The sequence below is a fragment of the Ahaetulla prasina genome, chromosome 10 (assembly GCF_028640845.1).
Source record: "Ahaetulla prasina isolate Xishuangbanna chromosome 10, ASM2864084v1, whole genome shotgun sequence".
NCBI lineage: Eukaryota > Metazoa > Chordata > Lepidosauria > Squamata > Colubridae > Ahaetulla > Ahaetulla prasina.
In genome coordinates, this window is record NC_080548.1 from 14551674 (window position 1) to 14576410 (window position 24737).

At 41.2% G+C, this 24737-nt stretch overlaps 1 protein-coding gene across 1 annotated transcript in view; it reads right to left on the minus strand.

Annotated features, from left to right (window-relative positions):
* The window catches only part of CRYBG2 (crystallin beta-gamma domain containing 2), a 77917-nt gene that overhangs the window by 38634 nt on the left and 14546 nt on the right, over positions 1 to 24737 (minus strand). The window lies entirely within an intron of this gene.

A 24737-nucleotide genomic window follows, 5' to 3' on the forward strand; every position in this document is an offset into this window, starting at 1 on the left:
AAGCATTTTTAACTACCAGTTCTGTAGAAAAAAAATGCTAAGCGTTGCTTACCTGATTGTCAGAACTTTCTTTTTTACATTTTTTACTACTGGTTTGGCGAACCAGTAACCTTTTTTTACTACCAGTTCAGGCAAACCGGACCGAACCAGGAACATTTCACCCCTGGACTAAATGACCTACAGCTTCTGCCAACCTAGCAGTTTGAAAGCACGTAAAAAATGCAAGTAGAAAAATAGGGAGCACCTTTGGTGGGAAGGGAACAGCGTTCTGTGCGCCTTTGGCGTTGAGTCATGCCAGCCACATGACCACAGAGACATCTTCGGACAGACGTCTTGGCTTTGAAACGGAGATGAGCACCGCCCCCTAGAGTCAGGAATGACTAGCATATATGTGCGAGGGCAGTGGTTCTCAACCTTTATAGTGCTGCGACCCCTTTAATACAATTCCCCACGATGTGGCGACCCCAACCATAAAATTATTTTCGTTTTGAATTTATTGCGCCTGAAGTCAGACATAGCAATCTGAACTGCTTGCGATTGCCTTGAGGACGGAGGCATTAAAGCGGAGACTCCTCCCCTATTAAGTTTATCGCGCCTGAAGCCAGATTAGGCTAGCGATTGGGAGTGATTGCAGCTGGCTTGAGAGGGAGGCATCAGAGCAAAGATTTCTCTCTTTTTTAATTCATCGCGTCTGAAGCCGAATTCGGCTAGCGATTGGAAGAGCCTGCAGCTGGCTTGTGGAGTCAACTATTGGAGCACGATTTTTCAACTCGCAAGTATACTTTCCATATTTCCGATGGTCTTAGACGACCCCTGGCAAATCGTCATTCGACCCCCAATGGGTCGCGACCCACAGGTTGAGAACCACTGTGCTAGGGGAACTTTTACCTTTACCTTAATAGGTAAGAGTATAGTATATTGAATATTAATAGCATATCGTATAAACATTGTTATAGTAATAGTGTAATTGTAAGCCATCTGAAACCACGTGGTTGAGATGAATAGCCATAGAAATTAAGTAAATAAATAAAATAAATAGTAATTGCATAATGATAGCATAGTAATTGTAATAGTATTTCTTTATTTAAGAAAATGTATATTGCCAGTCAGTGACTCTTGGTGGCTTACAATGATAAAGTTATCATATCATATCATACTATTATTATAGTAATACTATAGAGATAGCAATGGGACAGAATTAGATAGAGAATTGCATAAAAATAGAACAGAATTAGAACAAGAATAGAATAAAAATAGAATTAGAACAGAATAAAATAGAACAGAGGGTCAGTTTGGAGTAGTCACTAGTGGTTAAGGCATCAGGTTAGAAACCAGGAGACAGTGAGTTCTAGTCCCAGCTTTAAGCCAATGGCCAGGAGACCCTAAATTCAAGCCCTGCCTTAAGCATGAAAGTCAGTTGAGTGACTTTGTGCCAGTCACTCTCTCTCAGCCGACCCACCTCACAAGGTTGTTGTTGTGGGAAAAATAAGTGGAGGAAGGTGTTTTGGAGATGTTCGCCACCTTGACTTATTTGTAAAAATAATAAAGGTGGGAAACAAATCAAATAAATAGATAGAATATAGAAAGCATTTTCTTATCACGTTTATATGTGAATAAAACATCTCCACGTATTTATATTTCCCTTATAGGGAAATATAAAAGAAAAGACCTGTGCAGGGCCCAAAGTTTTTGTCTCTCTCCTGAGTTCAGAGTCAATCCAATTGGATATAGGTTTTTTTTTTCCACAGAAGAATCTGTGACAACAAAGTTAAGACCAAATTATGGGATAAAATAATTCAGCGTTTATAGTGTTTTGTTTGACTTGTATGCCATGTAAAGTCACTCTGTGGAAGAAATGGGCAGTCTCTAAATCTGATATATAAATGAATAAATAACCTCCACCTCCCAGAATGATGTCCATCATTTCAGAGTCCTAAGACATCTAGAACATGGGTCTCCAACTTTGGCAACTTTAAGTGTGGCCTTACCAAGGCACTTCATAATGCCTTGGTAAGGCCACACTTGGAATACTGCATTCAGTTTTGGTCGTTACTATGTAAAAAAGATGTGGAGACTCTAGAAAGAGTGCAGAGAAGAGCAACAAAGATGATTAGGGGACTGGAGGCTAAAACATATGAAGAACGGTTGCAGGAACTCTGTATCTCTAGTTTAATGAAAAGAAGGACTAGGGGAGACATGATAGCAGTCTTCCAATATCTCAGGGGCTGCCACAAAGAAGAGGGAGTCAAACTATTCTCCAAAGCACCTGAGGGTAGAACAAGAAGCAATGGGTGGAAACTAATCAAGGAGAGAAGCAACTTAGAACTAAGGAGAAATTTCCTGACAGAACAATTAATCAGTGGCACAAACTGGCCTCCAGAAGCTGTGAATGCTCCAACACTGGAAATTTTTAAGAAGATGTTGAATAACCATTTGTCTGAAGTGGTGTAGGGTTTCCTGCCTGGGCAGGGGGTTGGACTAGAAGATCTCCAAGGTCCCTTCCAACTCTGTTATTCTATTCTATTCTAAGACTTGTGGACTAACTCCCAGAGTTCCTCAGCCTGCTTTGCTGCAGGATCTCCAACCTTGGCCACTTTAAGACTTGTGGACTTCAACAGCTTTGCAGGCTGAGGAACTCTGGGAGGTGAAGTCCACAAGTCTGAAAGTGGCCAAGTTTGGAGACCCCTGATCTAAAAGGGGCCAGACTGAAGGGCCATGAAATGTCTGGATAGTTTGCTAAACTGATCCGAGGTTGAGACGTCCATGTTTTAAGTACAAAGGAACTGACTCCATCTTAGCCTGATTATGGCAATGCTCATTAACGCTTGCGAATGTTTGATTGTAAACAACCTTGTAGCCAAACGCATTCAGTTTTGCCCACTTTGCTCATTGTGGTATGGCATGGGTCATTTGAAATGTCACCACTGGAATTTCATTTCGTCATTAGGAAAAGAAAAAAAAACACCTCCTTATGAGTCATTTTCCTAATCAAGCCGTGCTGAGCTGCAAAAATCATGACGTAGTGCTTACAAAGACATACTGGTAAAAACGAAAAAATCTCAAGTTGGAAAACAAGTTACAAAACAGAAATCAATAAAGGGTCCTCGGTGCCCTCTGAGCTTGGTTGTTTCCTTGCAGATGTTTCATTATTCAAATTAGGTAACATCATCGGTGCTACAGTAAGAAATCTTGAGCTACTAATATTCTCCTCTAGAATAGAATAGAATAGAATAGAATTTTATTGGCCAAGTGTGATTGGACACACAAGGAATTTGTCTTGGTGCATATGCTCTCAGTGTACATAAAAGAAAAGATACGTTCATCAAGGTACAACATTTACAACACAATTGATGATAATATATCATTATAAATCATAAGGATTGCCAGCAACAAGTTATAGTCATACAGTCATAAGTGGAAAGAGATTGGTGATGGGAACTATGAAACGATTAATTAAATTAATTAAATTAAATTAATTACTGCAGATTCAGTAAATAGTCTGACAGTGTTGAGGGAATTATTTGTTTAGCAGAGTGATGGCCTTCGGGAAAAAACTGTTCTTGTGTCTAGTTGTTCTGGTGTGCAGTGCTCTATAGCGTCGTTTGAGGGTAGGAGTTGAAACAGTTTATGTCCAGGATGCGAGGATCTGCAAATATTTTCACGGCCCTCTTCTTGATTCGTGCAGTATACAGGTCCTCAATGGAAGGCAAGTTGGTAGCAATTATTTTTCTGCAGTTCTAATTATCCTCTGCAGTCTGTGTTTTTCTTGTGGGGTTGCAGAACCGAACCAGACAGTTATAGAGGTGCAAATGACAGACTCAATAATTCCTCTGTAGAATTGGATCAGCAGCTCCTTGGGCAGTTTGAGCTTACTGAGTTGGCGCAGAAAGAACATTCTTTGTTGTCCTTTTTAATGATGTTTTGATGTTAGCTGTCCATTTGAGATCTTGCGATATGATAGAACCCAGAAATTTGAAGGTTTCTACTGTTGATACTGTGTTGTCAAGTATTGTGAGAGGTGGAAGTATGGAAGGGTTTTCCTAAAGTCTACCACCATTTCTACGGTTTTGAGTGTGTTCAGTTCCAGATTGTTTTGGTTGCACCACAAGGCTAGTCGTTCGACCTCTCGTCTATATGCGGATTCGTCATTGTCTCGAATGAGACCAATCACTGTTGTGTCATCTGCGAACTTCAGTAGCTTAACAAATGGATCATTGGAGATGCAGTCATTGGTATACAGAGAGAAGAGAAGTGGGGAGAGCACACAGCCTTGGGGGGGCCCTGTGCTAATTGTACAGGTATTTGATGTGATCTTGCTTAGCTTCACCTGCTGCTTCCTGTTTGTTAGGAAGCTTGTGATCCACTTACAAGTCTGTTCCGGTACCTGTAGCTGGTTTAGCTTAGTTAGAAGAATGTCTGGAATGATGGTATTGAATGCTGAACTAAAGTCTACAAAGAGGACCCTTGCATAGGTCTTTGGAGACTCAAGATGTTGTAGGATGTAGTGCAGAGCCATATTAACAGCATCATCTGTTGATCTATTTGCTCGGTATGCAAATTGCAAGGGGTCTAAAAGCGGATTCGTGATGGTTTTCAGGTAGGAAAGCACTAGCCTTTCAAAGGTTTTCATGACTACAGATGTTAGAGCAACTGGTCTGTAGTCATTCAGTTCCTTGATGGTGGGCTTCTTTGGCACTGGGATGATGGTAGAGCGTTTGAAGCAAGAAGGAACATAGCACATCTCTAGTGATTTATTGAAAATATGGGTGAAGATGGGGGCCAATTGGTCAGCACAGACTTTTAAGCAAGAAAAAGTTTCTCTATGGGAAAACCATAAAGAAATAGGCATGGAAGGTAATTTGGGCTATACAACACCGCAAAAGAGAGAGAGAATGGTGCCTATTCTGTCAACCTACACAATATATTTATTTGTCCGTTTGTTTTATAGTCCATTTTTCGTTCAAAAGCTCAGATTAGAAGCAAAGTTTAAAAACCGGACAGGTTTTCCAAATTCAGTTGCTTTAACAGAAAGAAACATCTTATATTTTTCCCATACAGTGGAGGGCTATAGAAAACAAGAAGGGAAAAATTGAGGACCTGTATACTGCACGAATCAAGAAGAGGGCCGTGAAAATATTTACAGATCCCTCACATCCAGGACATAAACTGTTTCAACTCCTACCCTTAAAACAACGCTATAGAGCACTGCACACCAGAACAACTAGACACAAGAACAGTTTTTTCCCGAAGGCCATCACTCTGCTAAACAAATAATTCCCTCAACACTGTCAAACTATTTACTGAATCTGCACTACTATTAATCTTCTCATAATTCCCATCACCAATCTCTTTCCACTTATGACTGTATGACTGTAACTTTGTTGCTGGCAATCCTTATGATTTATATTGATATATTGACCATAAATTCCTTCCATCCTTTATAAGGTAGGTAAAATGAGGACCCAGATTGTTGGGGGCAATAAGTTGACTTTGTATATAAATATACAAATAGGATGAAGATTATTGCTTGACATAGTGTAAGCCGCCCTGAGTCTTCAGAGAAGGGCGGGATATAAATTCAAATTTAAAAAAAAAATTGTGTTGTAAATGTTGTACCTTAATGAACGTATCCTTTCTTTTATGTACACTGAGAGCATCTGCACCAAGACAAATTCCTTGTGTGTCCAATCACACTTGGCCAATAAAAAATTCTATTCTATTCTATCTGAACCAGTGGTGGGATTCAGCCAGTTCTGTCCGGATTGTGCGAACCAGTAGTGGCAAGTGCTGGAAGCTCCGCCCACCTGCCTGGATGTAATACATGACTACTGTGCATGCGCAGAAGACCGTGTGCATGTGCAGAGGTGGTGCGTGCAAGCAAAGCATTTGAAAACCATTAGAGAAGGTAATTGAATCCCACCTTTGATCTGAACGCACACAGAGTGCATTTGCCTCACTAAATAGTCACTCCATAAAACACAAAAAATGACTGAGAGGTAGGTCAGCAATTTCAAAATGCTTCTCATCGGCTCAGATTTCCAGCCAACTCACCTCACAGGCTATCGTTGTGAGAAAAATAGGAGAAGGAGGCACGATGCATGCTGCTTCACGATGTGTGGAATCAAGACAGGGTATAAATCTAATAGAACCCGGGCTGTGAACCTGACAGCCCAGGTTTGAGATCTGAGCACCATCCAATGGGGTGAGCTCTTGTTCCTCTCCCTAGCTCCTGCCCGCCTAGCACTTCGAAAGCATGCAAATGAGAGTAGATAAATAAGTACCATTTCAGAGGGAAGATAAGAGTTTTCTTTGAGCCTCGGCGTATCGTCATGCTGGCTGGACGACCATGGAAAATGTCTTTGGGCAACCCTGGCTCACTCGGCCAAGAAACAGAGATGAGCACTGCGCCTTAGAGTCGGACACAACTGGACAAAGAAATCTTTACCTTTGCCTTTTATGCGTCTAATAATAACATAATGCATTGCTTTCTATTTAACTCACAAAAACCCAGTCAATGACCTAACCATGACTCTATAAAAACAAACGATGAGAAAGAAGCTGATAAATCTATTCATTTCAAAAAGACATTTTAAAAAGTTCAACACGGTAAAACCAGAGCATGACAGAACAGAATAAAATAAAAGAACAGGAAATGTCATAAATAACTCCGTGAAGTAGATTGTAGGTTGTTCCCTGGCTAAATTACAACAGAGGAGGGATCAGTCTAATCTCTCTCTCTCTATATATATATATGTATAGTTCAAGGAGCTCCTCCTAGAAAGTCCAAATTGCCAACATATTTTTGTTGTTCAAATAAACTGGGCCTCTGTCATACAGATTAGGGACTGGAGGCTAAAACCTATGAAGAACGGTTGCAGGAATTGGGTATGTCTAGTTTAATGAAAAGAAGGACTAGGGGTGACATGATAGCAGTCTTCCAATATCTCAGGGGCTGCCACAAAGAAGAGGGAGTCAAGCTCTTCTCCAAAGCACCTGAGGGCAGGACAAGAAGCAATGGGTGGAAACTAATCAAGGAGAGAAGCAACTTAGAACTAAGGAGAAATTTCCTGACAGTGAGAACAATCAATCAGTGGAACAACTTGCCTGCAGAAGTTGTGAATGCTCCAACACTGGAACTTTTTAAGAAGATGTTGGATAACCATTTGTCTGAAGTGGTGTAGGGTTTCCTGCCTAAGCAGGGGGTTGGACTAGAAGACCTCCAAGGTCCCTTCCAACTCTGTTATTTTATTAGAAATCATTTAGAAGCAGGGGCATCTAGGTTCAAAAAAAGCCAAGGTAGTGACTGCAGCCATGTCACTCATGCCCCACCCTTCTTGTCAAAAGGGGCAGAGAGCATCTATTGTCACTGATACCATCTTGACTTCTTCTTCTTCTTCTTTTTTTTTAACCCTCCGGGAGACACCCTTGTTCGCAGCTGCTTCCAGCTTTACTTTTGATTGAATAGAGTTAAATGTAGCCATAGTTAGCAAACATGCTAACTATGTTACATAGTTATATGTAACATATAACTATGTTATATGTTATATATAACATATATATGTTATATGTTATATATATACACATATATATACATATATGTTATATGTTATATAGTCATATGTAACTATGTTACATAGTTATATGTAACATAGTTAGCAAACATGCTAACCTCACTGCTAACATGCGCTACCTCTTGCCCATATCCTCTCATCTTCCTGGGTGACCTAAATCTACCTCTCATAAACTGGATAACTAATGAATGTACAACCGATCCAATCCATACTACACTATACAACGCTGTTACAAACCTAGGTCTTGAACAACTTGTAACTAACAACACAAGACTCAACAACTGCCTTGATCTCATCTTCTGCAACAACTCCAACTCAATTTACAAACTACAAATTAAAGAACCTTTTTCCAACAGTGACCACTGCATGATTCATTTTCGTCTCAATATACATCCATACTTAAATCGTCATAACAACAGTACTCCCAACTACAACTTCAAAAAAGCCAATTACGACCTTATAAACAACGATCTTTCATTTCTGGACTGGCAAAATCTGTTTGCAACCTGCATAACCGCTGAAGACCACTATAGAGTCTTCCTACTTGAAATCAATAGAGTCATCAAACTATATGTACCACAAATGACTACCATAATCAGGAAAAACAAACTACCCATGTCAATAAAAAAGCTTCAATCAAAAAAAAACCCCTCTGGAAAAGAAACAAAAAAGGCTATGTTGCAAATTTCAAAAACCGCTACAGAAATATATGCAACCAAATAAAAACTGAATGCACAGATTACCACACCAAGCAAGAAGAGAACCTTCTGCACACAAATTCCAATCGTGCCTTTTATAATTTTGTTAACAATAAACTTAAAGACTCAAGATCCATCCCTCCACTAAAAGATTCTAACAACAAAGAATGCAATGACGAAACAGTCAAAGCAAACCTCTTCAACATTTTCTTTGGCTCAGTTTTTGTTAACTCCGATAATACATATCCGACATTCCACAAACGTACCAGCAATGATTATGATGACCTAACTCATATAGATTTCACAGAAGATAACGTTGGAAAAGCTCTTCATAACTTAAAACCATCGCTATCTATTGGACCCGATGGACTATGTGCATACTTCTTAAAAAAATTTCCATTAATATAGCTGAACCCCTAAGTATTATCTTTGATAAAGCTTTCACTACCAGTTCCCTTCCCAAACTTTGGTTACTAGCCACAGTCATCCCTATCTTCAAAAAAGGAGACCCCAGCTTAGTCAAAAATTACAGACCGATCTCTCTTTGCTGCATCACCTGCAAAGTCATGGAATCAATCATCAACCAATCCATTACCTCACACTTAGAAATTAACAACCTACTCTTCAATAAACAATTTGGTTTCAGGAAAAAATTATCATGCAACTTACAACTTCTCCACTGTAAAAACATATGGACTACAAATCTTGATCAAGGCAAATCAATAGATGCAATCTACATAGACTTCTGCAAAGCTTTTGACTCAGTAGTACACGATAAACTTCTCCTAAAACTAACATCCTATGGCATCTCAGGACCCCTTCACAAATGGATATCCGCTTTTCTGTCTAACAGACAACAAGTGGTCAAAATTGGCAATGCTTTATCAAATCCTTTTCCTGTCAAGAGTGGTGTTCCTCAAGGCAGCGTCCTTGGACCAACACTCTTTATTCTATACATTAATGATCTTTGTGACCACATATCAAGTAATTGTGTTCTCTTTGCTGACGATGTCAAACTATTTAATACCACAGACAACACTTCTATCATTCAAAACGACCTTGATCATCTAACTGCTTCGTCTAAAAATTGGCAGCTCCAAATTTCATCCAGCAAATACTCAGTCTTACATATAGGAAAAAAGAACCCAAACACTAAGTACATACTAGATGGACATTACCTTACTGATGACCCCCCACCCTGTTAAAGACCTTGGAGTTTTCATGTTAAATGATCTAAGTGCCAAAGGCCACTGCAACTACATAGCAAAAAAAGCTCTAAGAGTTGTAAACCTAATCTTGCGTAGCTTCTTTTCCAAAAACACCACACTACTAACCAGAGCATATAAAACATTTGCTAGACCAATTCTAGAATACAGCTCACCTGTTTGGAACCCTCACCACATCTCTGACATCAATACAATTGAACGTGTCCAGAAATATTTTACAAGAAGAGTTCTCCATTCCTCTGAAAACAACAAAATACCTTACCCCACCAGACTTGAAATCCTAGGCTTAGAAAGCTTGGAACTCCGTCTCCTCCAACAAGACCTAAGTTTAACTCACAGAATCATCTATTGTAATGTCCTTCCTGTTAAAGACTACTTCAGCTTTAATTGCAATAATACTAGAGCAACTAATAGATTTAAACTTAATGTCAACCGCTTTAATCTAGATTGCAGAAAATATGACTTCTGTAACAGAATCATCAGTGCTTGGAATACTTTACCTGACTCTGTGGTCTCTTCTCATAATCCTAAAAGCTTTAACCAAAAACTTTCTACTATTGACCTCACCCCATTCCTAAGAGGACCATAAGGGGCGTGCATAAGCGCACAAACGTGCCTACCGTTCCTGTCCTATTGTTTTTCTTTTCTTCTTCCTATATATATATATGCTTATACCTCCTAATATTTACTCATATATGTGTTTATATGCTATATAATCTTTTTGTATGATACCTACATATATTGTTGTGACAAAATAAATAAATAAATAAATAAATAAATAAATAAATAAATAAATAGTTCATAACTCCTTAACAATGATAAAAAGAACTTGAAGAGGCTTCTTGAATGAGAAGGGAAACGTCTTCAAGGAAAAACAAAATCCAGCACTCAAAAGCACTTTTGAGACAAACAATACAAAGAGAAACATCGGGGCATTTGCAAGAATAAAGAATCCTTTCATGGCATTTGAAATACCATCAAATGTGCACAGAATATCCCATGCTGAAAATGACTGCCGTTGGGTATCTGCATTTTACATTTGCTCTCCATAATAGTCCATCTAATCCTCCAAGGGAGGGGTAGGCGACCATGGCCCCCTTTACAATCTGTGGACTTCAACTCCCAGAATTCCTGAGCTAGCATTAGCCTTATAAAAATGGAAACTTTGCTGCAAAGCAGGATGAAAACATGCTAAGTAGTGTTTACCCAACCCTGTGTATCCCATGCATACTCAATAGATTTTATTATGTTGTGCAAACCAAATCCTGAAATGACCAGCCTGAAAATCAAGATTACCATCAAATGTTTAGCAAGATTTGGAAGGCTTCTATTATTTCTCCACTTCTACAATAGCAAAACTTTTCTATTTCTATTTTGTTTTGTTCCATTTCACACAAATGAATATTCAGTGCAATTCCTCTTTTGCTAGCCGCACACAAGCAGGGTTTCTCGGGGAAATCTCTAATACAGTGCTATGGCATGCTGGCTGGGGAATTCTGAGAGTTGAGATTCCACACATCTTAAAGTTGCCAAGGTTGAGAAACACTGTTCTAATAATATCCAAATTTCCATCTGCAGGAGGGCCTAGAGTAGACCACTGTGGTGGCACGGCGGTTAAAATGCAGTACTGCAGGCTAGCTCACTGCTCACTCCAGGAGTTCGATTCTGAACCGTTCAAGGTTGACTCAGCCTTCCATCCTTCCAAGGTCAGTAAAATGAGGACCCAGATTGTCTGGGAGGGGGGGGCGCAATATGCTGACTCTATTAACCGCTCAGAGAGGGCTGTAAAGCTGTGTGATATAAGTCTAAGTGCTATTGCTAGTGCCACACTCTGGATTCTGATAAAACAGGGGTCTCCAACCTTGGCAACTTTAAGACTTGTGGACTTCAGCAAAGCTGGCTGACAACCAGCAAAGCTGGCTGAGGAACTCTGGGAGTTGAAGTCCACAAGTCTTAAAGTTGCCAAGGTTGGAGACCCCTGTGATAAAACACACCTTTCTCCTAGCAGGGAATTCACCTGTTTCAGAACCTGCCAAGTAAAACAAACAAACAAAAATCCAAACAAAGACAACCACCAAAGCCTCAGAGCACTTGCTGTAGTTTCACCCAGAACGGTTGAACGACTCTCTTAAAATCCAGCTGAGCCAGATTGACATCTTGGACGCTACAAGAAGCAGGTTACACCATTCAGTTTAAGATGTCTTGACCTACTTAGCAGGAAGCGTTGTTAATTTCCAGAGTGAGTCAGGCTTATGGTTGTGCATGAGGTGCTGGGTGGCCACATTCCACATCTCTCCAGCCTCCACCAAAGGGGCCACTTCCTTTCTGCTTCTAAAAACAGAGCTGATCTTTTTTTCTTATACCTGTACAGCAAGACCCAGGCTTTCAAGGTCACAGCCATGTTGTGGTTGTGGTTCCCTATGGAAACAATTTATTCCAAGCCTCCATGCGGTGATGTGAGCAAAGAGCATGCAACCTGCCCTGGCTTCCCACTCACACCAAGGCACATCTGCCAAACGAAGCAGAAGCAGAAGCAGAAGCAAACACACATACACACAGAGACACGCGACACTTTGCTTTGTGTACAGAAGAAGAAGGAAAAGAAGAGATATTTCACGAGAAGAGTCCTCTACTCTGCTACTCACAGTAGAATCCCTTATGCCACCAGGTTTGAAATTTTGAGCTTGGACAATCCGGAATTGCGTCGCCTGCGGCCTGATCTAAGCCTAGTACACAAAATTGTCTGCTACAACGTCTTACTTGTCAACGACTTCTTCAGCTTCCACTTCAATAATACACGGGCAAACGACCGATACATACTCAAGGTAAACCGCTCCAAACTTGATTGCAGAAAATACGACTTCAGCAACAGGGTAGTCAACACCTGGAATGCTCTACCCCAGCAAAGCTGGCTGAGGAACTCTGGGAATTGAAGTCCACAAGTCTTAAAGTTGCCAAGGTTGGAGACCCCTGCTCTACCCAACTTCATAGTTACAGCCTCAAACCCCCACAGCTTCAACCTTAAACTGTCTACGGTGGACCTCACCTCATTCCTAAGAGGTCCGTAAAGCAGACATGCATAAGCGCACCAGCGTGCCTACCGTCCCTGTTCTACTGTCCCCATTTATTTGTACTCATTTCCTTCGTTCATGTCCATGTTCATATTCATACCTTCTATCTTGTACATGTTTGACAAACTAATAAAATATAAATAAATAAAAATGCATATACCTCCTGCAACCCCTGCTGATCAAAAGGTTGGAAAGAACTCTACAAGCACGTACTCCCCATACTTTGCGTGTTTTCTCTAACTTGGTTTTTTTTTTTAATTGAAAAAGTTTAAAAAAACAAAAAAAAAACATTTCCCCCCCCTTTTTCCCCCCTCCCTCCCAGAAAACCCCTTCCCCTCCTTCTCCCCGGCTTCCTGGGTCAATCACAAGGTATTGTTATACATAAACCAAACATAGAGTAAAATTTTCCCTTCTAATCCAACTAACCTTATCTAAATCTTTTCATCTCCCAACCCCCTCCCCATTACATAAAATAATACTTCCTAATTTTATTCAAAGGCAATCTGATATTTCTTAATCTGATATCTGTTTTGTAGATAATCAATCCATTTTTTCCATTCTATTAAATATCTTTCCTGCGTATTGTCTTTTTAAAAAGCTGAGATTTTAGCCATCTCAGCCAAATTAATGACTTTCAATATCCATTCTTCTATTGTAGGTACCTCTTGTTTCTTCCAGTATTGTCCAATCAACAGTCTTGCTGCTGTTATTAAATTCAGAATCAATTTAGTCTCAATCCCTGAACAATCCGTTATAATTCCCAAAAGGAAAAATTGCGGCAGGAACTTTATCTTCTTCTTCAGTACATTTTGAATAATCCACCCATTCCTAAGAGGTCCGTAAAGCAGACATGCATAAGCGCACCAGCGTGCCTACCGTCCCTGTTCTACTGTCCCCATTTATTTGTACTCATTTCCTTCGTTCATGTCCATGTTCATATTCATACCTTCTATCTTGTACATGTTTGACAAACTAATAAAATATAAATAAATAAAAATGCATATACCTCCTGCAACCCCTGCTGATCAAAGGTTGGAAAGAACTCTACAAGCACGTACTCCGCATACTTTGCGTGTTTTCTAACTTGGTTTTTTTTAATTGAAAAGTTTAAAAACAAAAAAACATTTCCTTTTCCCCCTCCTCCCAGAAAACCCCTTCCCCTCCCTTCTCCCCGGCTTCCTGGGTCAATCACAAGGTATTGTTATACATAAACCAAACATAGAGTAAAATTTTCCCTTCTAATCCAACTAACCTTATCTAAATCTTTTCATCTCCCAACCCCCTCCCCATTACATAAAATAATACTTCCTAATTTTATTCAAAGGCAATCTGATATTTCTTAATCTGATATCTGTTTTGTAGATAATCAATCCATTTTTTCCATTCTATTAAATATCTTTCCTGCGTATTGTCTTTTTAAAAAGCTGAGATTTTAGCCATCTCAGCCAAATTAATGACTTTCAATATCCATTCTTCTATTGTAGGTACCTCTTGTTTCTTCCAGTATTGTCCAATCAACAGTCTTGCTGCTGTTATTAAATTCAGAATCAATTTAGTCTCAATCCCTGAACAATCCGTTATAATTCCCAAAAGGAAAAATTGCGGCAGGAACTTTATCTTCTTCTTCAGTACATTTTGAATAATCCACCCATTCCTAAGAGGTCCGTAAAGCAGACATGTATAAGCGCACCAGCGTGCCTACCGTCCCTGTTCTACTGTCCCCATTTATTTGTACTCATTTCCTTCGTTCATGTCCATGTTCATATTCATACCTGCTATCTTGTACATGTTTGACAAACTAATAAAATATAAATAAATAAAAATGCATATACCTCCTGCAACCCCTGCTGGTCAAAAGGTTGGAAAGAACTCTACAAGCACGTACTCCGCATACTTTGCGTGTTTTCTTTAAATTGGTTTTTAAATGTAGTAAGTCTGCTTAAGGGTTTTTAAAGGCTTTGTGAGGTTTTCCACCTAAAAGCAGCAGAGTTGATAGGGCTGAATTGCAGCATCAGTGGTCTGAACTTCATTCAGGAATGGGTCTGGGGCAGGGATGAGATGCTCTCGGTTCAGACCGGACTAGCCAATCCGGTAGCGATGGCGGCGGGTGGTTCAGAGAACCGGTAGCAAAAATCCCTGGCCCCCCCACCCATGCCCATCCAACGTCCGGTAGCCCGCTTCCCCACTTGCGGCTTCTTTTAAAAAATGCTTTTAAAAGGTTAAAAAAGAGGCTCTGACAATCCCAGCTGAGCCACACGATCGTCAGAGCCTTTTTTTATTTTTAAAAGCAATTTTTTACAACCTATTTGGCCGAATAGGTTGTAAAAAAATGCTTTTAAAAGTAAAAAAAAAATCATGCGCCACAACTGATCATCCCCTGCGCTGTTCTACTTACCCCATGCCTCCTTTTGGCATGCACATGCGCGCACACCTTGCATTTAGTGCATGGTATGCACTGTGCATGCATGCGCACAGCGCGCATGCACAGCCAGCGAACCAGTAGTAAACCAGTTCAGATTTCATCACTGGTCTGGGGTCCTTACCCTGAGGCTTAACCCCACATATGGCCTTTCAGCACCAGTTGCTCACCTCTGCTTAAATGACCCTATGATTTACTACAGTGAATAAATCTGGCCATTGAATCCTGCAAGCTATTCAGGTTTCATGATCCCCTAGTCCAGGGGTCTCCAACCTTGGCAACTTTAAGACTTGTGGACTTCAACTCCCAGAGTCTTAAAGTTGCCAAGGTTGGAGACCCCTGCCCTAGTCCACAGATGGGCAACTATGACAACTTTACAACCTGTGGACTTACACCTCCCAGAATTCCTAAGCAAGCCCTGCTGGCTCAGGAATTCTGGGAGTTGAAGTCTACAGGCAGTGGTGGGATTCAGCCAGTTCGCACCACTTCGGGAGAACCGGTTGTTAACTTTCTGAGCAGTTTGGCAAACTGGTTGTTGGAAGAAATCATTAGGGCAGAGAACTGCTTGTTAAATTACTTGAATCCCACCACTGTCTACAGGTCATAAAGAGGCTATAGTTGCCCGCTCCTGCCCTAGTCTATTTTACACCTCTGGAATTTCCTGGCCATTAGCAAGGGCTGATTCGTCTCAGTGGTTTTCCTATCAAGGGCACCTTACTACTGCCATCTGCTGTTTAACATAAGCACCTGCAAATGGAATGCACGTGATTAGCCAAATCAGATGGAAGGCTAAATCATTTTCAGGGAACTTTATCCTTAGACCTTGAATAGACTGTAAATGATTTATTTTTTAAAAAGTATTCAAATTCTGGTCACTTGATATAGTCTTCTGGGACTAATGGTGGCTAAAAAAATTTTTGTTCATTCCTCTCCCCAAACATGGGGAACTGAAATTACTATCAGCAACCGGGCAGAGAACCCCTTGCTAAAGTTTTTGAAGCCCATCCCTGTCTTCAAGTGTCAAGGCTGGGGAAGCCTGATCTACATTCTACCTTCTTCCTCCCTATTGCCATTATTTCTGCTCACCCTTTTTAAGGATGAATGGTTTTTGAGCTAATCACAAGCTCTGCAGATGGTTCGCTACAATGGGTTCTGCATTATTGTCAACTTACTTGTGACACGCTGCTAGAAAACTGTGTACACTAACCTCTTATATAATCGGGGGCGGGGTGGAATTTCTCTCAGCACAGGAACACTTCCTAAAAGCAGGGTCTCAACCTTGGCAACTTTAAGACTTGTGGACTTCAACTCCCAGAATTCCCAGCCAGCTTTGCTGGCTGGGGATTCTGGGAGTTGAAGTCCGCCAGGCTTAAAGTTGCCAAGGTTGAGACCCTGCCCTAGTCCACAGATGGGCAACTATGACAACTTTACAACCTGTGGACTTACACCTCCCAGAATTCCTAAGCAAGCCCTGCTGGCTCAGGAATTCTGGGAGTTGAAGTCTACAGGCAGTGGTGGGATTCAGCCAGTTCGCACCACTTCGGGAGAACCGGTTGTTAACTTTCTGAGCAGTTTGGCAAACTGGTTGTTGGAAGAAATCATTAGGGCAGAGAACTGCTTGTTAAATTACTTGAATCCCACCACTGTCTACAGGTCATAAAGAGGCTATAGTTGCCCGCTCCTGCCCTAGTCTATTTTACACCTCTGGAATTTCCTGGCCATTAGCAAGGGCTGATTCGTCTCATTGGTTTTCCTATCAAGGGCACCTTACTACTGCCATCTGCTGTTTAACATAAGCACCTGCAAATGGAATGCACGTGATTAGCCAAATCAGATGGAAGGCTAAATCATTTTCAGGGAACTTTATCCTTAGACCTTGAATAGACTGTAAATGATTTATTTTTTAAAAAGTATTCAAATTCTGGTCACTTGATATAGTCTTCTGGGACTAATGGTGGCTAAAAATTTTTTTGTTCATTTCTCTCCCCAAACATGGGGAACTGAAATTACTATCAGCAACCGGGCAGAGAACCCCTTGCTAAAGTTTTTGAAGCCCATTCCTGTCTTCAAGTGTCAAGGTTGGGGAAGCCTGATCTACATTCTACCTTCTTCCTCCCTATTGCCATTATTTCTGCTCACCCTTTTTAAGGATGAATGGTTTTTGAGCTAATCACAAGCTCTGCAGATGGTTCGCTACAATGGGTTCTGCATTATTGTCAACTTACTTGTGACACGCTGCTAGAAAACTGTGTACACCAACCTCTTATATAATCGGGGGGGCGGGGGGTGGAATTTCTCTCAGCACAGGAACACTTCCTAAAGCAGGGGTCTCCAACCTTGGCAACTTTAAGCCTGGCGGACTTCAACTCCCAGAATTCCCCAGCCAGCTTTGCTGGCTGGGGGATTCTGGGAGTTGAAGTCCGCCAGGCTTAAAGTTGCCAAGGTTGGAGACCCCTGTCCTAAGGGATGACAACTTTAGGAAAATATGATTGAGACACTACCTGTGCAGCCCCCAATCTCTTTCTCTCAAAGGACTGGTGGACAAAGGAGGATATTTTTTTTCCTGTTTCTGCTTTAAAATATGTTATTAAATTCCCTGGAATGAAGGTATTTCAAACTTGCCCACCCTTGGATAAGAATAATCAATAAGACGACAAATGTCACTGCAGTGCTATTTACTGGTAGTCCTTGACTTATGGCCACAATTGAGCCCCAAATGTCTGTTGCTAAGTGATACAAATATTGAGTTTCGCCGCATTCTATCACCTTTCTTGCCACAGTTGCTAAGCGAATCACTGCAGTTGTTAAATTAGTAACATGGTCGTTAAGTGAACCTGGTTTCCCCATTGACTTTGCTTATCAGAAGGTGGCAAAAGGGGATCACATGGTCATAAATATGAATCAGTTGCCAAGTGTCTGAATTTTGATCATGTGATGTGACCATGGGATCAACAGCTGTGTGAAAAACGGCTATAAGTTACTTTTTTCAGTGCCGTTGTAACTTTGACCGGTCACTAAAAGAAAGGTTGTAAGTCAAGGACTACCTGTATTCTGAAAACACATTGTCTTGTTGCTAAAGATGTGTAAACCAGATACCCCTGACTCCAGTAAGTGTTAAGACAATACGGCTGATTCAGGGAAATTAAAGGTAAAGGTAAAGGTTCCCCTTGCACATATGTGCTAGTCGTTCCTGACTCTAGGGGGCGGTGCTCATCTCCGTTTCAAAGCCGAAGAGCCAGCGCTGTCTGAAGACATCTCCATGGTCATGTGACTGGCATGACTCAATGCCAAAAGCACACAGAACACTGTTACCTTCCCACCAAAGGTGGTCCCTATTTTTCTACTTGCATTTCTTACGTGCTTTCGAACTGCTAAGTTGGCAGAAGCTGGGACAAGTCACGGGAGCTCACCCCATTACACAGTACTAGGGATTCGAACCGCTGAACTGCCGACCTTTTGATCGACAAGCTAAGCATCTTATCCACTAAGCCACCAAGTCCCTCTGAGGGAAGTTACTTTACTATAAATGGCCCTGGGCCTCATTGTAGGCTAAGATTAACCACATGTGGGCTAATTGTTTGGAACAATTGTCTGGATTAGTATTTACACAGCGCATGTACAATCCGCCCTGCAATAGCCAAGTCAAAGATATCATTTAAACAGGGCTGCTGGATTTTATCCGGTATGTAGGCATCACCCACCTTTTTACAACAGCCACAGCAAGGATTCTCAATCAAGTCATCTTGGGAAATTACCAGATGTTTTAAAAAATAATAATACCATCCAGTATCCATCATTTTATACTTACGCTTAAAAGTATTTAAAGAGTATTTACGATAAGTATTTTGTTCCCAGCATGAAGGTGAGAAATAAAATAAACAAAACTGATGTTAAAATTGTGGTTTAGCAGAAGCTGTCATGAGACTGAGATTCATCATAACCACAGTCTCTTGTGTTGGACACACTAAAACCAGGAAGAAACATCTGTTCGTTTGTTTGTTTGTTGTTTGTATCCCACCTGTATTATTTTTGCAAATAATTCAAGGTGGTGAATATATCCAGTACAATTCCTTCTCCTATTATCTCCACAACAACAAGCCTGTGAGGTGGATTGGGCTGAGAGTGAGTGACTGGCCCAAGGTCACCTAGCAGACTTTCATGATTAAGACGGGACTTGAATCCATGGTCTCCTGCTTTCTAACTTGGTGCCTTAACCACTAGACCACACTGTCTCTCTATGGGATAAGATACTTCTTGCAGTTCTGAAAAGACCCAAGTATGCTGCTGTTTTTTTCACTGATCCTGCTCTCATGCCCTATGATGGAAGCTTAAGTATAAGAATTAGAATAGCAATAGCACTTAGACTTACAGTATACAGTATACTGCTTCACAGTGCTTTTACAGCCCTCTCTAAGTGATTTACAGAGTCAGCACATAATGCCCCCCAACAATCTGGGCTCTCATTTTAATGATCTAGGAAGGATGGCTGAGTCAATTTCGAACCCAATCAGGATAGAACTCCTGACTGTGGGCAGATACTGCCCGCAATACTGCAGTCTAACCACTGCACCACCACAATTGCAACAAAAAAGACCAGGAACATTTGTGGTATCAATTATTTGTATTGTAGAAGAGGGGTCTCCAACCTTGGCCGCTTTAAACCTGGTAGACTTCAACTCCCAGAATTCCCCAGCCAACAAAGCTGGCTGGGGAATTCTGGGAGTTGAAGTCCACCAGGCTTAAAGTAGCCAAGGTTGGAGACCCTGTTGTAGAAAACAGAAAGAGATGATGGATGGATTGCACTTCTGGAGTAGTGAATTACTGAAAGTATGTGGCAGGAGTGCAAATAAATAAAAATATCATGCACAAAATAAAACTGATAAAAATAGTGTAAAGTTTTGAACAAGAGATAAACCTAGTGGAGCATGAGGGAAACAATGCAATCAATAAATAAAGCCAAGAACAAAATAAAAAGATATATAAATACTGAAAATTTATCTGTAACACTAATGCCAAGTGAATGTCTTTGGAAAAGTAATTCCATTAGAGAATAATAACTAACATTTCTTTTTTTTTTCTTGCGGCTGTCAATTTATGTCATTTGAAATCATGAAAGCAACTGAGGGAGGTACTGTTGATGTGATAGAAATAGGACAAAATAATTTTGCAGGAAAACTGACCCCAAGTTTAATTAATCATATTTTTGTTGTTCATCGGAATCTAGTCAAAACCACCCACAGTAGTAAGAGCAGTGAAATAACACAGCAATTCTAGGTTCTGGTTCACACATCACACTAAGCTACAGGGTGCTTTGTTGGGTTCTGACTTATTGTGTCAGAACCAGTGGTGGGAGTCAAATAATTTAACAACCTGTTCTCGGCCCTAATGATTTCTTCCAACAACCAGTTCAGCAAACTGCTCAGAAAGTTAACAATCGGTTCTCCAGAAGTGGTGCGAACTGGCTGAATCTCACCACTGGTCAGAACCCAACAATTGTGAGTGCAGTACTGCAGGCTACTTTTGCTGACTGCTGGCTACCAGCCGTTCAGCCGTTTGAACCTCACCAGGCTCAAGGTTGACTCAGCCTTCCATCCTTCCGAGGTGGGTAAAATGAGGACCCAGATTGTTGGAGGCAATAGGCTGATTCTGTAAACCGCTTAGAGCAGGGGTCTCCAACCATGGCAACTTTAAGCCTTGTGGACTTCAACTCCCAGAATTCCCCAGCCAGCAAAGCTGGCTGGGGAATTCTGGGAGTTGAGGTCCTCCAGGCTTAAAGTTGATAAGGTTGGAGACCCCTGGCTTAGAGAGAGATGGATTGCATCCTCTCACAAGTTTTACTTAAGGGAGGAACCATCACTCAGTAGAACATATCTTGCATGGAAAAAGGCCCAGCTGCTCTATATTCAGATCAAAACAGATCCGATAGCAGCAAGGATCTGTGATCTCCTCCCCCATCCAGATACACTAAAGCGACGCTTCCAGTAGAACCAGAGAAGAAAGTCCTAAGCTTGCTAATCAAATAGTTTGATGTGGTATAGAGCAACCTCCTGGTTTGAAGAGTTAATGAAGGAAGGCAAGGCAATTGCCCACTGAACTCTTTACTGACTACTGTATAGCAGCCTTCCCAAATCTGGATAGATGGGATTTAATTCCCAGGATCGACAACAACAATAATTTGGGGAGTTAACATCCAAACATCTGGAAACAAAATCTAAAGATTGATTTACAACCCATCCCTCTATTCTCCAAGCTACATTCGAGTTTAATTCCCATAATTATTAGCCAACAGACTTAGCATTAAGCGGGAATTATGGGAGTTGACCTCCTTAATATCTACAAGGTAACAGATAGGAGATGACTGGCTTAAAATGATGGGAAGATGCTACCTAAATGTCCCATTAATTTTCAAGAACAGTTACTTTAGCTCCTGCTGCAATATGTGTGTGTGTGTGTGTGTGTGTTTTCAAGCACGAAGCTGAAAGCACCGGCCTGAAGATGATGAGTGAGACCTCGTCGAAACATCGCCAAGATACTCTCAACCTTACACAGGAAAAGACCCGAATATGCCAAGACCTACATATATACATATACATATACATATACATATACATATACCTCTCACCGACCCGTGCGCTCTCACAGAGAGGGACTCCTCAGGGTGCCGTCGGCGCGACAGTGTCGTCTGGCGACACCCAGGGGAAGGGCCTTCTCTGTGGGGGCTCCCGCCCTCTGGAACGAACTCCCCCCAGGACTTCGTCAACTTCCGGACCTCCGAACCTTTCGCCGCGAGCTCAAAACTTACTTATTTATCTGCGCTGGACTGGGTTAGTTTTTTAAGTTATGGGTTTTTAATGGGTTTTATCTCCAAATTTTAATTGTGGCCAATTTAAATAAGTTTTTTACTAGTATTTTAATTGTATGTATTGTGCATTTTTTACTTGGCTGTGAACCGCCCTGAGTCCTTCGGGAGAAGGGCGGTATACAAATTTAAATAATAAATAATAAATAATATAGCCAATAGCCTCCCAGCGACCTGTGCGCTCCCATAGGGAGGGCCTCCTCAGGGTACCGTCAATCAAACAATGTCGATTGGCGATGCCCAGGGGGAGGGCCTTCTCCGTGGGGGCTCCTGCCCTCTGGAATGAGCTGCCTCTGGGGATACGTCAACTCCCCGACCTCCGGACCTTTCGACGCGAGCTTAAGACCTTCTTGTTTTATCGTGCAGGACTCTGTTTTATTTGGCTGTAAACCACCCTGAGTCATTTGGGAGAAGGGCAGTATATAAATTAAATAAATAAATAAATAAACACACACACACACACACACACACACACACACACACACACACACACACACATATAGTGCACCAGATTGGCCTAGTATCACTAAAAATCCCTTTCTTGTGTGGTCATTGTACCACAAAGCTGCCAAATGCATTAATTTTTTTAAAAAATATAGCCCTTAAGCTACTTAAAGGTTTGCCCATCTATTATTAAGTTCTTGTCATTCGGTAGTGACTCCAATGGTGATTTGTGCCATTGAGTCAATCTTGACTCCAGGCTGCCTAGACAAGTTCATGCAGTTTTCTTGGTAACATTTTTCAAGGTGGTGAGTTGTCTTTTTCCTAGGATTATCTACGGTAGCGGAGACCATGACTAGCCTCAAATCACCAAGTGGTTGCATGCTTAAAGCAGAGCTAAAACTCACCATCTTCTACTTTCTAGCCCAGAGCCTTTAACAGCTAAATAAAACTGATTTTCTCCTGAAGAAAATCAACACAAGAGATCATTAGGCCAATCCTTCCGGAGTTTCAATAATCCAATGTTAAAGCTAAGTTAATGAAAGAACGATGGGCGTATGCATTCCTTGTTCATTTCCTTTATTCTGCTTAATTCACCATTTATAATTTCTGATTTATGGCCTCATCCATATTACATGAAGCATTAGTTCGAAGAGGGCACTTGTTTGTGTGTCCTGCCAACCTAAAGCCCAATGAATCCAGATATTTTGAGCTGCTTAGCTCAAAAAAAAAAAAAAGGAAATATGATCACCATCAACACCATCAGTATCTGCCTTGCTCCATGCCACTGGGCAAGTCTAAGGAGACGAGAAGTACATACATTTCAGGAAAGCCTCTTTAATTTAACTAGCCTTGTGGTGCAACCAAAACAATCTGGAACTGAACACGCTCAAAACCGTAGAAATGGTGGTAGACTTTAGGAGAAACCCTTCCATACTTCCACCTCTCACAATACTAGACAACACAGTATCAATAGTAGAAACCTTTAAATTTCTAGGTTCTATCATATTGCAAGATCTAAAATGGACAGCTAACATCAAAAACATCATCAAAAAAGGACAACGAAGAATGTTCTTTCTGTGCCAACTCAGAAAGCTCAAACTGCCCAAGGAGTTGCTGATTCAGTTCTACAGAGGAATTATTGAATCTGTCATTTGCACCTCTAAAACTGTCTGGTTCGGTTCTGCAACCCAACAAGAAAGACACAGACTTCAGAGGATAATTAGAACTGCAGAAAAAATAATTGCTACCAACCTGCCTTCCATTGAAGACCTGTATACTGCACGAATCAAGAAGTGGGCCGTGAAAATATTTACAGATCCCTCACATCCAGGACATAAACTGTTTCAATTCCTACCCTCAAAACGACGCTATAGAGCACTGCACATCAGAACAATTAGACACAAGAACAGTTTTTTCCCGAAGGCCATCACTCTGCTAAACAAATAATTCCCTCAACACTGTCAAACTATTTACTAAATCTGTACTACTACTAATCTTCTCATCGTTCCCATCACCAATCTCTTTCCACTTATGACTGTATGACTGTAACTTTGTTGCTGGCAATTCTTATGATTTATATTGATATATTGACCATCAATTGTGTTGTAAATGTTGTACCTTGATGAAGATATCTTTTCTTTTATGTACACTGAGAGCATATGCACCAAGACAAATTCCTTGTGTGTCCAATCACACTTGGCCAGTAAAAAATTCTGTTCTATTCTATTCTAATTCCTCTTTAATTTGTCGCTTGGATAAATACAGAATTTTGGAAACTGTAAGAGGCATGATAGACAACTGTGAGGGCTAGATCAGCATTGCAGTTTGCTTCCAAGGGCCGGCCGGTGGTTGCAGGGGGGAGACGGGATGGATGCCTCCTGCCAGCCAAAACGGGGCATGGGGAGTGCAAGCAGCCCCCCCATGCCCCTTTTTCAGCCTGGACAGCTTCCTGCAACACTTTGCCGGCCAAAACAGGCAATGGGAGGCTGCACACAGCACTTTGTCTGCTGCAGGAGGCTGTCCAGGCTGAAAACAGGGCAGGGGGCCCCGTGTATGGCTGCGGCCCATTTTAGCTGTCAGAGGCACTGCGGGCCGATCCTTTGCTATTTCCAGGCTGGTCCCACGGGCCAGATTTAAGCATCCCACAGGCCAGATCCAGCCTGCAGGCCTTGAGTTTGACACCCCTGACCTAGACACATTTATAGGGCGTTAATTAAGGCAGAGTCTCTGAAGGAATTGAAAAGTGTCTTCCTTCAACCTTGGCAGAGTTACTATTGATGAGGTAAGCTGACCCACCCATGGCAGACTTTTCCATTCCTTTCCCAGACACCCTGTAACCTCTCCCAGATTCATCCTGAACGCAGTTCCATAACTCCCAGAAGTTATTAATAATAATTAAAAAAACCACCAGGTTGGAGAAGGTTGCGACACAGTAGCTAGATTAGCATGA